This window comes from Heterocephalus glaber, unplaced genomic scaffold (assembly GCF_053883595.1).
Source record: "Heterocephalus glaber isolate CG9 unplaced genomic scaffold, H.glaber_assembly_v1.0 deba00001689, whole genome shotgun sequence".
NCBI lineage: Eukaryota > Metazoa > Chordata > Mammalia > Rodentia > Bathyergidae > Heterocephalus > Heterocephalus glaber.
In genome coordinates, this window is record NW_028258414.1 from 7,301,153 (window position 1) to 7,315,858 (window position 14,706).

At 37.7% G+C, this 14,706-nt stretch overlaps 1 protein-coding gene and 1 non-coding gene across 4 annotated transcripts in view; both read left to right on the plus strand.

Moving 5' to 3' along the window:
* The window catches only part of Znf609 (zinc finger protein 609), a 205,607-nt gene that overhangs the window by 72,267 nt on the left and 118,634 nt on the right, over positions 1–14,706 (plus strand). The window lies entirely within an intron of this gene.
* LOC147821837 (U6 spliceosomal RNA) lies at positions 5,242–5,346 on the plus strand. Its single transcript, XR_015446523.1, has one exon. It is a non-coding gene; the product is annotated as a U6 spliceosomal RNA (small nuclear RNA).

Genomic DNA, 14,706 nt, shown 5'->3' on the forward strand with positions numbered 1-14,706 from the left:
TACGGAATTGTTCAGCCCTATTCTTCTGTTTGACTGATTTTTTTTTTGTCTTTTTTTAGGCAGGGTCTTGCTATGTATATGTAGTTCAGGCTGGCCTTGAACTCACTGTGTAGCCTAGGTCAGCCTCGAACTTGCAGCTATCCTCCTGCCTCAGCCTCCCGAGTGCTGGGATTATAGCCATGCACTACTGAGGCCAGCCTATGCTTCCATTTGAATATAACAGCTTTTAGATGGTTGTTGGTATTTGGTATTTAGATTTGTTACTGTGAAAAGGTCATTAGGTTTTTAGTCTGTTATTGCACATTGGAGTTTTATTCTTGCTGTCAGACAATCATGTTGCAATGTTGTGTTGCATGTTTCAGGGTGGCCCACAGATACTGGACAGTTGGTGAAAGCTGCGTTTTTCCCTTTTATGAGAAAGCTGTGTACTTGTGGGTTCAGCCATTCTGAATAGCAGGTGAAAGAGATTAAAGCTGACTATTTAGCTAGACTAATCTTGACGTCTTTAGCTATACTTTCACCTCTTTTGTTTGTAATCAGATCTGCTTAAAAGGTAGGAGAAGGATTGGTATGAGAAGAGGACCCACATGTAGAAGATTTTTTTTCCCTTATATTGTTACAGTGTTGGAGCCAAGATTTTAAAAAATCCTCTTACTGTGGTATGATATCTATAAATAAAATAATAGATTGTTTTAGCCAGTATGGTGGTACATGCCTGTAATCTCAGCACTCAGGAGACTGAGGCAGTAGGATCATTAGTTCAAAGCTGGCCTGGACTATATACCAAGACCCTGTCCCAAAAAGTCATGGGGGTTTTTTTGTTTTGTTTTGCTTTTTTGGTACCGGGGATCGAACTCATTTCCTTGTGCTTTCGAGGCAAGCGGCGGAACCACTGAGCTAAATCCCTGGCCCAAAGTCATGTATTTTAAGTATACAGACTGGTGACTTTGGGCCGCTGGATATACTTATTTAATCACCACTCGAAGATGTTGTAGAACTCTTGTCTGTTGTAGTGCTGGAGATTGAGCCTAGGGCCTTGTGCATAGGAAAATGCTCTACCAACTGAGCTGCATCCCCAGCCCAAGATGGAGAACATTTTTATTCTCTCAGAATGTTCCAGAATATTCCTTGGTGTCCCTTTGCAATCAACCCTTCTATTGCAATGAACCACTAACCTGATTCATAACAGTGTGGATTCGTTTTGTTTATTATACATTGTGTATAAAAGTAATTATACTGTATACTTTTTCACTCAGTATAATGTCTCTGGAAATTGTCCATCTTGTTGTACATAATTGCAGTTTGTTTCTGGTGGTGGTGGTGTTGTGATGATGGTGCTGGTGGTGATGGTGCTGCTGCTACTGCTGCTACTGGGCCTTGAACCCCTAAGCATATACCACGCCACTGAGGTATACCTCCAGCCTCACATAGTTTGCATACTGTTTCACTGTATGAATGTACTACATTTGTTATCTGTTTACAAGCTGAAGGAAAATCGGATTATTTTCATTTTGGAATTTTATAAATAAAGCTGTGAATATCCATGTATACTAGGTTTTTTATGGATATGGGGATTTTTTTATATAAATACTTAAGAGTGGAATTACTGGGTCCTAGTACATACATATTTAACTTTGAAGATTGTGAAAAACTTACAGGTGATATTTTTTAAAACTTCATTTTCCTTTATTTGCTGTTAGTATACAGAAATGCAATATATGCCCTTACACAGTATTGATTAGTGTTTTTTTTTTTTTTTGGTACCAGGGATCAAACTCGGGACCTTGCACTTGGGAAGCAGGTGGCAGAACCATTGAGCTAAATCCCCGGCCCGATTAGTTCTTGCATCTAGCAGTTGGTTTGTTTTGTTTTAGATTTCCTAGGATTTTCTGTAGTCAATTATGGTATTGATATTGCACACACTTTACTCATATTTAGGCAATAAGGATAGGATTCACATGTTCTGGAGTTTTAGCTTGTTTGGTTTTCTGGATATTCAAAGGCCTTATCTTTGTAAGTCTCTGCATTTGTGCTAAGATCCCATAATAGAAATGTGAACCATGACTATGAAGTGGATGAATACAATTGCATAATAATCATGTATAGAATTGGCATGGCAGATGTAAATTAGATGGCTTTGCCCTCTGGGTTTTTGAAAATTTAGAAAGCAGACCTTATGCTCTAGAGAATAAAAAATTTGTCTGTGGCTCAAAAGAAGCGCTTTCCTGGCTAAGCGTGGTAGCATGTTACCACCTGTAATCCCAGCCCTCTAGAAGGAGAACTACTGTCAGTTCAAGGCCAGCCTGAACTACATAGTCAGAGCCTGTCTCAAAAAGAAGCACTTCAGGGCTGGGGATTTAGCTCAGTGGTTCCGCCGCCTGCCTCACAAGCGCGAGGGCCCAAGTTCAATCCCTGGTACCAAAAAAAAGAAAAAAGGGAAGCACTTCCAAAAATGGTTGCTCAGGATGACCTCTAGTAGTTCGTGAGGCCATGTATCAGTTCATCATTGGGCAAATATTTATTGAGAGACCAGGCATTGTTTTAGTGTTTGGGATATGCCACTAAACAAATTGAACAGTTAGAGGAAATACGTAATAAATATTAGGCACGAAAATACTCTTTGTTGTGTGAGAAGGGATCTGGAGGAAAATGAGGCAAAGAAGGAAGATGAAAGTGTAGAGGAGGTAAAGTTTTTTAACTCCTTTATAAAGTTTTTTAACTCCTTTATTTACTAAAGGTAGTAACTCATCAGATTTACCCTACAAACAAAGCAGCAGGAAAACAAAATTAATTCACAGTCATTCAATCAATGGTGACCCTCTGATGAGTATTATCTGAAGTTTAGATCTGTATTCTCTAATGATTATCTTTCCCAACCTGTTTATCTTATTTACAAGGAAGGGTTTTCAGAAGAAATGATTCCAAGCAGAACTACACTGACTGCTCACTACAGAGCATCTCATTTTCACAGAAAAATACTTGAATTTTTTCACACAAAATAGGAAACAAAGGTCTTAGCCTTATATAATTTCACATTTGCTCATGTTACCATCCTGATCAGAAACAGTCAATATTATGTTTGGGACCAGTGTCACAAATGAAATCAGAAAGGTGCCGCTTTTGAGTAATTCCATTTACAAATCAAGCAAAACATCAGATGCCATAGAAATAATACTACAGCAGATGGTTTTTAAATCAGATGCTTTTCATTACACACTAATGAATCCACAGACATTAGTAAATGTACTGTAATAGTACTGTTAGAATTCTTGAAAAGAAATTCTTAGAAATGTATTTGTTCCTCATATATATCAAAACAGTCTACTTGATATAAAATATTCAGGGTTATAAATGAAATTTTGAAAAAGTGAGACAATAGGGAAATTTCTCCCCAGTTTTTGTACTGGTAGTGCTATAGCAGAGTGACAGGTGTAGAAATATTAACGCTTTATGGCAAATGTTCACTCCAAACCTTGAGATTCAAGCACATAAATTGTTCATTTAGTTTTGCGCTGGAGAAAATCACTTTTGTCTGTAGGTATAAATGTCATATTGAATTATGTTTTTAAAAATGAAATCCAGTAACAACAAACACTTAAAAACAGTACTGATGTGGGCGGGGGATTTAGTTCAGTGGTGCCGCACCTGCCTTGCAAGAGCAAGGTCCTGAGTTCGATCCCTGGTGTGGGGGGGGCAAAGCAAAACAGTACTGATGTGTGCCAGGACTTTTGTAGGAATTTTACATGTATTTAGTAATTTTATCTCCACAAGTTAATGATATATAGTTATTATTAAAATTAGCCCATTTATGTAGCTCCGGAAACTGAATCTCAGAGCAGTTATGTAATTTGCCCAATGTTACATCCTTGAAAATGGCAGAGCCAGAGCCGGGGATTTAGCTCAGTGGTTCTGGCGCCTGCCTCAAAAACACAAGGTCCCGAGTTCGATCCCTGGTACCAAAAAAAAGGGAAAAAAAGAAAATGGCAGAGCCAAAATTCAAAGCCAGGTAGCCTGGCTTTAGAGTCTGTGAATTTATTTTAATTTTGTTAAAATGCACATAACATAAATTTTAAACGGAGTGCCCAAACTGCAACCTAAAACCCGTTTATTTATCGCAAAGTTCCAACACGCTGATTAAACCTGAATGCTGAGGTTTTCTTGTAGAAAAAAAAGCTGTTATCCCATGCTCAGCTGCTGGGGTCACTTCGCTCACATGCCAGTAGAGAGCTCAGAGAACCTGCGATGTCACACCTGCCATAGGTTTGCCACCACTGTTTGTTTGTTTGTCTTGAGGCAAGGTCTTGCTATGTAATATTGGGTAGTCTTGAGCTCACTGGGTAACTTAGGGTGAATTTGCTGTGATCCTCCTGCCCCAGCCTCTAGAGTACTGGATTACAGGTGTGCACCACCACACCCAGCTAACCTTTTAGTTCCTTGAGGTTAGGACCCTGCCGAGGTTGTAGGTATAGTCTAGGTTGGCCTCAGACTTGCAGTCCTCCTACCTCAGCCTTCAAAGTGCTGGGATTGGGCCGGGAATTTAGCTCATTGGTTCCGGCGCCTGCCTTGCAAGCAAAAGGTCCCGAGTTTGATCCCCGATACCAAAAAAAAAACCAAAGTGCTGGGATTATGCACCACTATGCTGTTTCCCATTAGCCATTTTTAAGTGTGCAGATTAGTAGTATTGGATAGATTCACATTGTTGTACAACCAGTTGTCAGAAATATTTTCATCTTAGAAAACAGATTCTGTACCCATTAAATAACAACTCCCCATTCTTCCCCTCCTCGGTCCTAGTAGCTACCATTCTACTTTCTGGTTCTGTGAATTTGACTATTCTAGCTACTTCATATAAGTGGGAATGTTGTTCAGAATTTTGTTAGGCAAGATCACAGTTAGGAGGGATTACTGGCATTACTTTGTAGCCCAAGAGAAAAAGAATAAAAGCAAAAAATTAAATCATAGAGATTGGATTAAGGTTATATTAGGAATAATTGGATTGCAAGGAAGAGAAATCCACTCTAACATAAGTCAGTGGGGGAGTTCTTGTGAAGACTCCAGGAGACAATTAAAAGAGCAACCAAGCACTAATTTTAGCACATATACTAAAATTAGACCAGGAGTGGTGGCGCATGCCTGTAACCCAATATTCTGGAGGCTGAAGCAGAATCACTGGGAAGTTTGAGGCCAGCCTGGGCTGCATAGTGAGTTCAAGGCCAGCCTGTGCTACATAGCCAGACCTTGTCTCAAAAAAATAAAAAATGGATGAAGTGAGGATGATACAAAGAAGATTAGCATGCCCTCTCCACAAAGGATGACATGCAAATTTGTGAAGCGTTGCATATTTTTATCTAGCCATCTAGGTATCTTCCTGAAAAAGTAAAGATATTTTACTACAGAGATAGATTAATACCTATGTTTATGTCACACAGCTCATAATAACTAAATCTCAGAAGTGGCTTATATGTCCATCAGTAGATGAATAAAGAAAAGAATGATAAATTTGAGTCATTTGTAGGAAAATGGATACACCTTGAGACCATAATTAATGTTAAGTGAAGTCAAGACAGACAAGCATAAATATCACATTGCTTTTCTTTTCTTTTTTTTTTAAGTTTTTTTATTGGTACATTTTAGGTATACAATTCGTTTACCTTTATCATTGGGTGTTTGTACCTGTACATGATATATCTTGGTTCTTATTTTTTTTCCCCCATTACCTGTGCACCCTTCACCCCCTCCACCCTTCCCTATTTACATAGATTTCATTTCCATTTTTTTTCTTTTCTCACAGTTTTTCCTTTCCCTCTTTTCCTTTCCCCTTCCCCTCCTTCACTCCATTGCTTTTCTTTTTGAGAAACTCAGAGTATAAATAATTTAAAGAACAAAATAAAATGTAATACAAAAGAGGGAGATAGATGTTTTGCAAATGGGAAGGGGATCTAGAGATGAAGGGGTAGTAAGAATTAAGATATATACATGTAGGGGCTGGGAATTTAGCTCAGTGGTTCCACCGCCTGGCTCAAAGGTGCAGGACCCGTGTTCAATTTCTGGTACCAAAAAAAAAAAAAAAGATAGATACATGTACCAACTCCCCACAATGAATGTAATCATTACGTACAGCCAACATGTACTAATAAAAGATTAGAAAGGCAACCAAAGAGATTAAGTGAAGCTAGACTTTTTTGTGTGTTTTGTTTTTTGAGGTGCTGAGGATTGATGGGGGGGTCTTGTGCATGCTAGGCAAGTACTCTACCACTGAGCTACAAACCCAGTCCTATTTATTTATTTATTCATTCATTCATTCATTCATTCTTTCATTTAATCTTGAGACAGGATCTCACTAAATTGCTTAGGCAGGCCTTGAACTTGCAATGCTCCTGCTGGAATTATAGGAGTGTGCCACCATACCTGGCTCTTATGATGTTTTCTTAAAGACATTATTGTGGTATCTGGTTTTAATTTATCTGTTAGTGGTTTTAATTTAATTTCCCTTTTTATTAATGATAACTTTTTTCATGAATTTATTTGCCATTTGCATAGTATCTTCTTTGATGAAGTGTTTTGTTTGTTTGTTTGTTTGTTTGTTTTGGTACTGGGGATGGAACTCACTAAGCTAAATCCCCGGCCCTATGTTATTTTTAGTATTTTTAAATTGGGCTGTTTTCTTATTACTGAGCTTTGAAAGTTCTTAATAATGTTCCAGATTTAAGTGCTTTTCTTTTGTTTTTTGAGACTGTGTCACTCTGTAGCCTGGGCTGGCCTTGAACTTGGGGCAACCCTCCTGCCTCAGCCTCCCAAGTACTGGGATTACAGGCATGCGCCACTGTGATTTACAAATTTTTCACTAGTCTTTTCATTTCCTTGTCCCTTTTCTTTTCGTTTTCGTTTTTGTTTTTGGTACCAGGGATTGAACTCGGGACCTTGCGCTTGCGAGGCAGGTAGCGGAACCAGTGAGCTAAATCCCCAGCCCTGTCCCTTGTCTTTTCATTCTCTTATCAGAAATAAAAGAGCAGGGCTGGGGATTTAGCTCAGCGGTTTCACTGCCTGCTGCACAAGCGCAAGGACCCGAGTTCAATCCCCATACCAAAAAAAAAAAAAAAAGCAGTTCTTAATTTTGACAAAATTCAGTTCATCAGTGCTTTCTTTAATGAATTTTGCTTTTGGTGTTATATCTAAAATCTTTGTCAGTTGCAAGTTTTATATTTCGGTCTGTGATCTATCTTGAGTTAAATTTGGTATATAATACAAAGTATGTCTTAAAATTTTTCATTTTTGCTTTTGTTTATGGGTGTCCGGTGCTCCAGGACTATTTGTTACAAAAGACTTCTTCTTCTTTTTCTATACAATAGTGCCTTTTCACTGCATTTTCCCTAAAATCAATTCATTGTCACCCATAAATGTGTGCTTCTATAAATTTGGGCTCTGTTTAGATTCAGCTGGTCTTTTTTCTTTCTTTTAGCTACTGGGAGTCGAACCCAAGGAGTATTGAGCTACATCTCCCAGCCCCTCTTTTTTAAAAAAATTATTCTGAGACAAGGTCTTTATAAATTCCCCAGACTGAGCTGAAACTTGGCATTCTTCTGTCTCAGTCTCCCAAGTTGCTGAGATTAAGGAGTTAAATTTTCAGTCAGATGATATAAATCTTCTAACTTTAGTTTTCTCTTTCAAAGTTGTTTCAGTGTTCTAGATCCTTTGATTTTCGTATACATTTTACTTTCAGCTTGTCTATGTCTTTAAAAAAATGTGTGTTGGAATATAATTGGGATTACATTGAATCTATCAAAAAATTTAAAAATTGTCATCATAACAAGATTATTTTCCAGTCTGGATATAGACTAGCTCTCTTTAGGGCTTTAATTTCTCTTAGTAGTCTTTTGTTTTCACAGTACACATTTTGCATATTTTTTTGCCAGTTTTATTCCTAAGTATTTCATATTTTGGTGCTGTTGGGTTGTTATTGTTGCTATTATTGTTATTTTGTTTGCTAGGCTGGGACTGGAACCCAGGGCCTTGCATGTGCTACATAGGCATGTGCACTACCATTGAAATATGGCCCAGGGCCAGGGATTTAGCTGAGTGGCGCTGTGCCTGCCTTGCAAGTACAAAGTCCTGAGTTTGATTCCTGACACTGGAAAAATAAATAAATTAAAAATACCTAACTAAAAAAAAAGAAATAGGGGGCCTAGCCTGAAAGTGAATGTTTTAAAATATTCACTGAACATTTTTAAAATTATTTTTCTGACTCTATTGATAGGCAAATTTTATTTTTATAAATTGATTTTGTATTCTGTAGGCTTCTAATCTATGTATCAGTTCTTATTGGCTGTTTTTAAAGACCTATAGAATTCCATGTAATCATGCCATGTTCACATTAAGAATACTTACATCTGCTGGGGATTTAGCTCAGTGGTTCTGCCGCCTGCCTTGCAAGCGCAAGGTTCCCGAGTTTGATCCCCAGTACCAAAAAAAAAAAAAAAGAATATTTACTTCTTCCTTTCCATTTTGTATTTCATTTATTTTGGCCTTTATTGAAATAAGCAAGATCTTTAGTACAGTGCTCACTCAATCGAAGGGATGTGAGACATCCTTTTATTGTTCCTAATCTTAGGGGACATTCAGTTTTCACCATTGTATGATGTTGGATGTAGGATTTTCATTAGCTTCCTTTTATTAGATTGAGGAAAGTCCTCTTCTGCTCCTGCTTTGCTGATTGTTTTATCAGGAATGGATGTTAGATTTTACCAAATAATCTTCTCACATCACTTGAGGTAATTATACACTTTTAAAAATTTAGTCTTATTGATTGAATTTCAGATACTCAAACAATCTTACATTCTTGAACATGATGTATTAACCTTTATATATGTTCTTAGAGTATTTTTGTCCCGTCCCGTCCCCCCCCCCCAGTATTGGTGATCAAATCCAGGGCGTTTGCACTGAGCTATATTCTCAGCCTCTCACCCTTTTTACAATTTTGAGACAGTTGCCTAGGCAGGGCTGAAACTTGGGATCCTCCTGCTTTAGCCTCCCACAGAACTGTGATTACAGGCGTGCATCAGCAAGCCCAGCTCCTCTTGCTTTATTGTCTTTTTCTTTGTTGCATTTAAAATTCTTTATAAACATCTTGAGTTATTGCTAAGTAGAGTCAGAATCTATCATAAATTACTCAACCATTTCCTTACTTGTCTAATGTTAAGCTTTTAGAATTGTGTTCAGGTTTTTATTCATAAGTAAAAATTCCAGGTTTTAAAAAATACATAATTTAATCTGCATTTCTGTTTGGTTTTTTTTCCCCTGAGTTTTTGAGGCAGGTTCTCCCTATGTAGTTTGGGCTGGTCACTATGTCCTTCAGACTGGCCTCATACTTACAGCCATCCTCCTGCCTTAGCCTCCCAGGTGCTGAGATTACAGGCGTGCATCATCATGCCCGGCTTTTTTCTTTTTTTAATTTGTATTCCGTTTATACCTAAGATAGATTCTTTCCTTGTTTGTTGTTTCTATTTGTTTGCATTGCTAAAGATTGAATCCAGGGCTTCGTGCTAGCTCAGCAGAGATACATACTCAGCCCTCAAGAGATTCTTAGATTTTTTTTTTAAAAAGTGTTGTGGCTTACATCTTTATGTGTATATCTTGGTTTGCATTTATTTTAAGTAAATCTGTAAAAACGGAAAAATTATGTAAAATAATTTTTCAAAAATTTGTACCACTTTACCCCTAATATGTCTGTCTCTATCTCTCCATCTCTCTCTCTCTCTCTCTCTCTCTCTCTCTCTCTCTCTCTCTCTCTCTCTCTCTCTCTCTCGGTGCTGGGGATTGAACCCAGGTCTTCACACATGTTAAGCAGGTGCTCTATGACCAGCTTATCTCCACCTCTCAGTTTATATTTCTTTTGTAAATTTTAAATTTGTAAATTAAAATTTTTTTCATTTTCTGTTTGGAACTTTGTGGGTTTCTGTTTTAATTATTTTCATGTATCTTTTATTAAGATTATTAATATGCAAAAAATATTAATATGCTGTCAATAATAGCACTAAGCAAATCCTGGGAATTATTCCAAATGCTTCATATAAATTTAACCTCATGACAGTCAGATATTATTTCCATTTTACAAACGAAGAAATCAAACAAATGATTAGGTAGTCACCTTCCCAAACCTAACTAAAAATTTCACAGAAATCTTTGCCCTTTTCTTCTAGCCACTAATCCTTATTACCTCTTTTATTTTTCTTTGTCACAGTGCCAATTTATTTAGTCTGTTCCTAACCTCATGACACCATGTTGTCCAGTTCTCAGATGTTAATATTGTTTTCACTTGCAGTTTTAGCCTCCCTACTACAGTTGTAATATTACCTAGGTTTGTTGAGATTTTTTTTCTACAGAGACTAGATTTAGCATGTATTTAAAACTATCTATAACTATTGAGAGGTTCTGTGTGTGTGTGTGTGGTACTGAGGATTGAATCCATGGAGTACTGAGCCCTCGTTCACTCCATTATTTATTTATTTTTTAAATTTTTTCCCAGTACAGGAGATCAAACTCAGGACCTTGGGCTTGCCAGGCAGGCATAGCACCACTGAGCTACATCCTTGGCCCCTTCTATTATTTATTTTTGAGACAGCGTCTTTCTGTGTAGCCTAAGCTGGCCTTGAACTTGCAACCCTACAGTATCAGGCTTCCAAGAGACTGGGATTACAGGCATGTACCACTGTGCCCAGCTACTTGAGAGAATTTTCAAAAGTATTGTTTATAACCAACTTTTAAAAGAACTTACTGCAAAAATAAATAAAAGAACTTACTGCAGTGTATAACAAATGAAATATACAATAAGGTTAAGAAATATACAATAGAGTTAAACATTAAAGATCAAAAACCTTGAGGTGGAAACAATAATTACTCTCCAGATCTAGGTGCATTGAGTAGTAACAATTTTGTATTGAATTTAATTCTTCTTCCTGATATTTTTGGTATGAATGAGATTCTAGGTCTTGGAAATAGCCCAGATTCATTAATATTCCAGTTACCGGATTTGGTACGTCAGATATTTTGAAGGCTATAAAATATCTGCCACTAAACAAATCTGAATTGCAGTTCTTTACATACCTTCCTGTAGTAGAGGGTGAGAAATTTTTATACAGTCAATGATTTTAAGGAACATTGAGAAGCACATATTAAGAAATTTGTTTTGTTTGTACAAATTCACTCTTCTCTACATAGCCACTCAAAATTGTGGAAGTGTGATCTATTGTTTTTAAGCTGAAATATGATACATAATGTGAAATTAAAATATTTCTTCCCAGTTTTTATTCCACATTTATTGTTTGTTCTAAAGACAAAATATCTAGGGCAGAAATTTGTGATGGGAAAGGTTGACGAGAGATGGAGCCCATTTTGTGAAGGCTTATAAATTTGGCATGAATTACACTCAGCAGACAGCTACTAAAGACTTTTTGATCATGATAGTGATAGGAAAATGATCTTTTAGGAAGTCAAATTCTGTTAGTATTATACAGAAAGATTATCTCAAAGGCAGAGACACCATGAAATCATTTCATAGACCATGGCAGTAATCCATATACTATTGATTTTTGAGTTGGAGATTGATTGCTCTAATCCATTGTATAAAGAGCCATGGCTTTATCTGGCTTCTCTGAAATTTTCTTCATTCTTACCCTTTCTTAAGAGCCCACCATTCCGAATTTCCTTCAGTTGGATCTAAGAGCCTCTGGAGCACCTGGGTTCCAGTCTCAGTTCTGCCCCTTCTTTGTTGTATATTGTCAGCAGTTTGGTTAATTTGCCAGTTCTTTCATTTTCTTATTATTCAATGGGGAAATAATGGCAATTCCAGCATCATAAGGTGGTTAGAGACTTAATGGGTAAATGTGTGGAGTCCTTTTTTTTATTAGTACATGTTGGTGGTACATAATGTTTACATTCCTTTGTGGAATGCTGGTTTTTGTGTGTGTGGTTTTTTTGGATTTTTTTTGTTTGTTTTTTTTGGTACCAGGGATCAAACTCTGGTCCTTGTGCTTGCACAGGAGGTGGCGAAACCACTGAGCTAAATCCCCGGCCCTTAGTGGAATACTTTTAAAACACTGCTTGGCACCTAGTAAGCACCATGTGAATATTGCTATGATTTTCAGTTTATTTCTTCCCTCTGGGATGTCTGGGCTCTGCACTTCTTCTCTGTGTTCCCGTGGATTCCTGTGCTTCTCTCACTGTGTTGTGTTGTCATTGCTGAGTTGGCTGTTTGACTGGCACCTAGTAACTGCTCAAATGTTTGTTGTCTAGCACACACAATTCAAACAGAAGGCTGAAACTGACTACAGTGTGGGGAAATGACATCTGCAGTTGAATACAGCCTTTTACCTTTGTCTGGAAAGTGAAGAAGTGCCCAAAGAGCATAGATGATTTTCAGGCTGTTCCATAACCTTGTGCTCCATTTTAATGTGGAACCTCAAAGATGTAAATTTTTCTTTAAGAAGTGCTTGTTGTTTGCCTTAATTGAAACTTCAGTTTAGAAAAAAGATCCCTTGATTTAAAGATTTCAAAGCCTGGTGTGGTACTGTACATCTGTAATCCCAGCTGCTCCAGAGCCCGAGGCAGAAGGATACAACTTGGAGGCCAGCCTGAGCAACTTAGTAAAGCTCTGTCTCAAAATAAAGAGGGCGGGGGATGTGGCTCAGCGCTAAGGCTTGCTACTGTGCATAACCCCTGGGTTCAATCCCTAGTGCTACAAGGAAACAATACATATATAAGTAAATAAAAGAATTGAATCAAAAGGTTATGATCATGAAGCTCTTGACCTGGGGATAAAAAGTAGAGGACCAAAGATGCCTTCTTGGTTGCTTAGCTAAAGATAAGGGTTGAGGAGTACAGTACGTCAGAGATTAAAAGTGGCTAGTATACTGTGACCACGAAAGCAGGTCATTTACAGGAAAATGGAGTGAACTGGAGACCATTATGTTCAGTGAAATAAGCCAGACTCAGAAAGTAAGTAGCACACGCTTTCTCTTGTATGAGAAATCTTAAAAAATGAATAAAATAACAACAAAAATATTAGGGCCCCAGGGATTTAGCTCAGTGGTTCCACCACTTGCCTCAAAAGTGCAAAGTCCTGAATTCAATCCGCGGCACCAAAAAAAAAAATGAATAAAATAAAGGGGAGATGGTAGGAAACTAGAAGGTAGACTTTTAGAGATGGGGAATGGGATCAGAGAAGGGAGGAAGAGGAGAGGGGTAATGGTTGAAAATAATCAAAATATATTATATACATGTACTAATATACCAAAATGAGCCTCACTATTCTGTATTACTAATATGCACTAACAAAAAAAAAGTACAAAAATACTCTTTATCTTCTGGCATAGTAAAAAAATTTTTAAAAAGTAACTGATGGGGGCCGGGGATTTAGCTCAGTGGTTCCGCCGCCTGCTGCGCAAGCACAAGGACTGGAGTTCCATCTCCGGTACCAAAAAAGTAACTGATGGCCACACCAATTGGAAAGGAGGCTCTAGAGTTTGTACCAAAAAGTGAAATTAGTGGTGGCCAAGTCAGGACCTGTCAAGGACCCTGCAGCTGAGCATTAGCAAAACCTTGGTATAAGCTGGGCCTTGTGCGGTGTCCAGTCCCAGGTAGTTGGGAGGCTCAGGCAGGAGGATGGCTTGAGTCCAGGAGTTCAAGGCCTGCCTGGGCAACAAAGTGAGACATACACACCCCCACACACCTTTAAAAGAAAAAAGGAGTCTTTGTGTTTAAGGATTCCCAATGCTAGCAGTTATTTATCGTCTTCTGTATACCAGATACAGTGGTTATTGTTAAGGGGAATAAAAAAAGTGACATGGCCTTCGAGAGAATATCAGTATCTGGTAAAAGAAACACATAAGAATAATTAGATTAATTATATCTAAGATTCCTTAAGTTTATATCCATATAAACTCCATGAGAACACTGACCCTGTTTTTTGTCTGGCAGATAGTAGTTGTTCAACAAAGTTTTTTTTTTTTGGTACTGGGGATCAAACTTGGGTCCTTGCACTTGCGCAGCAGGCGGTGAAACCACTGAGCTAAATCCCCAGTCCCTGTTCAACAAATATTTATTGAGTAAATAAATGTGTTTGACCTTTTCCAGTGTACTATGTGGCTTCATGAATATCTCCTTTAATATTCCACCTTCCCTCCTGTTTACCTCTTTTATGATGTAAGGAAAATGAATAGTATGTCCACAGTAATTATAGTATAACATAAGTCAGAATAAATTGAGTTAAATAGAAGTTCAGAAGACAAAACAGTAGAGAGAAATAGGAGCTTCTGACCCACATGTTCTACCAGATGACTTGTTATAACTCCATCCTGGATCTGGAGCAATCACATTCTCATTCTTCCTCTTGTCTCCCTGATTTCTTTTGTTTTGAACAGAAGATCTTTTGGCTTTCTGCAGCATATCAGTTACTGCTGTACCTAGGTAGCGTTTGTTCATTTCTTGTTCATATTTGTCTCTTACTCAGAATTATTTTCTCTTCCTGAAAATATAACTTTTTGGTACTCATTGTTTTATTTGTGGTACTGGGGGATTGAACCCAGGACCTTCACATTGAACTATATTCCCAGAGTTTTTTTTTTTTTTTTGGAGACAGTCTCACCAAGTTGCTGAGTTGCCCAGGCTGATCAACAGCTTGTAGTCCTCTTTGACTCAGCCTCCCAGAGTCCT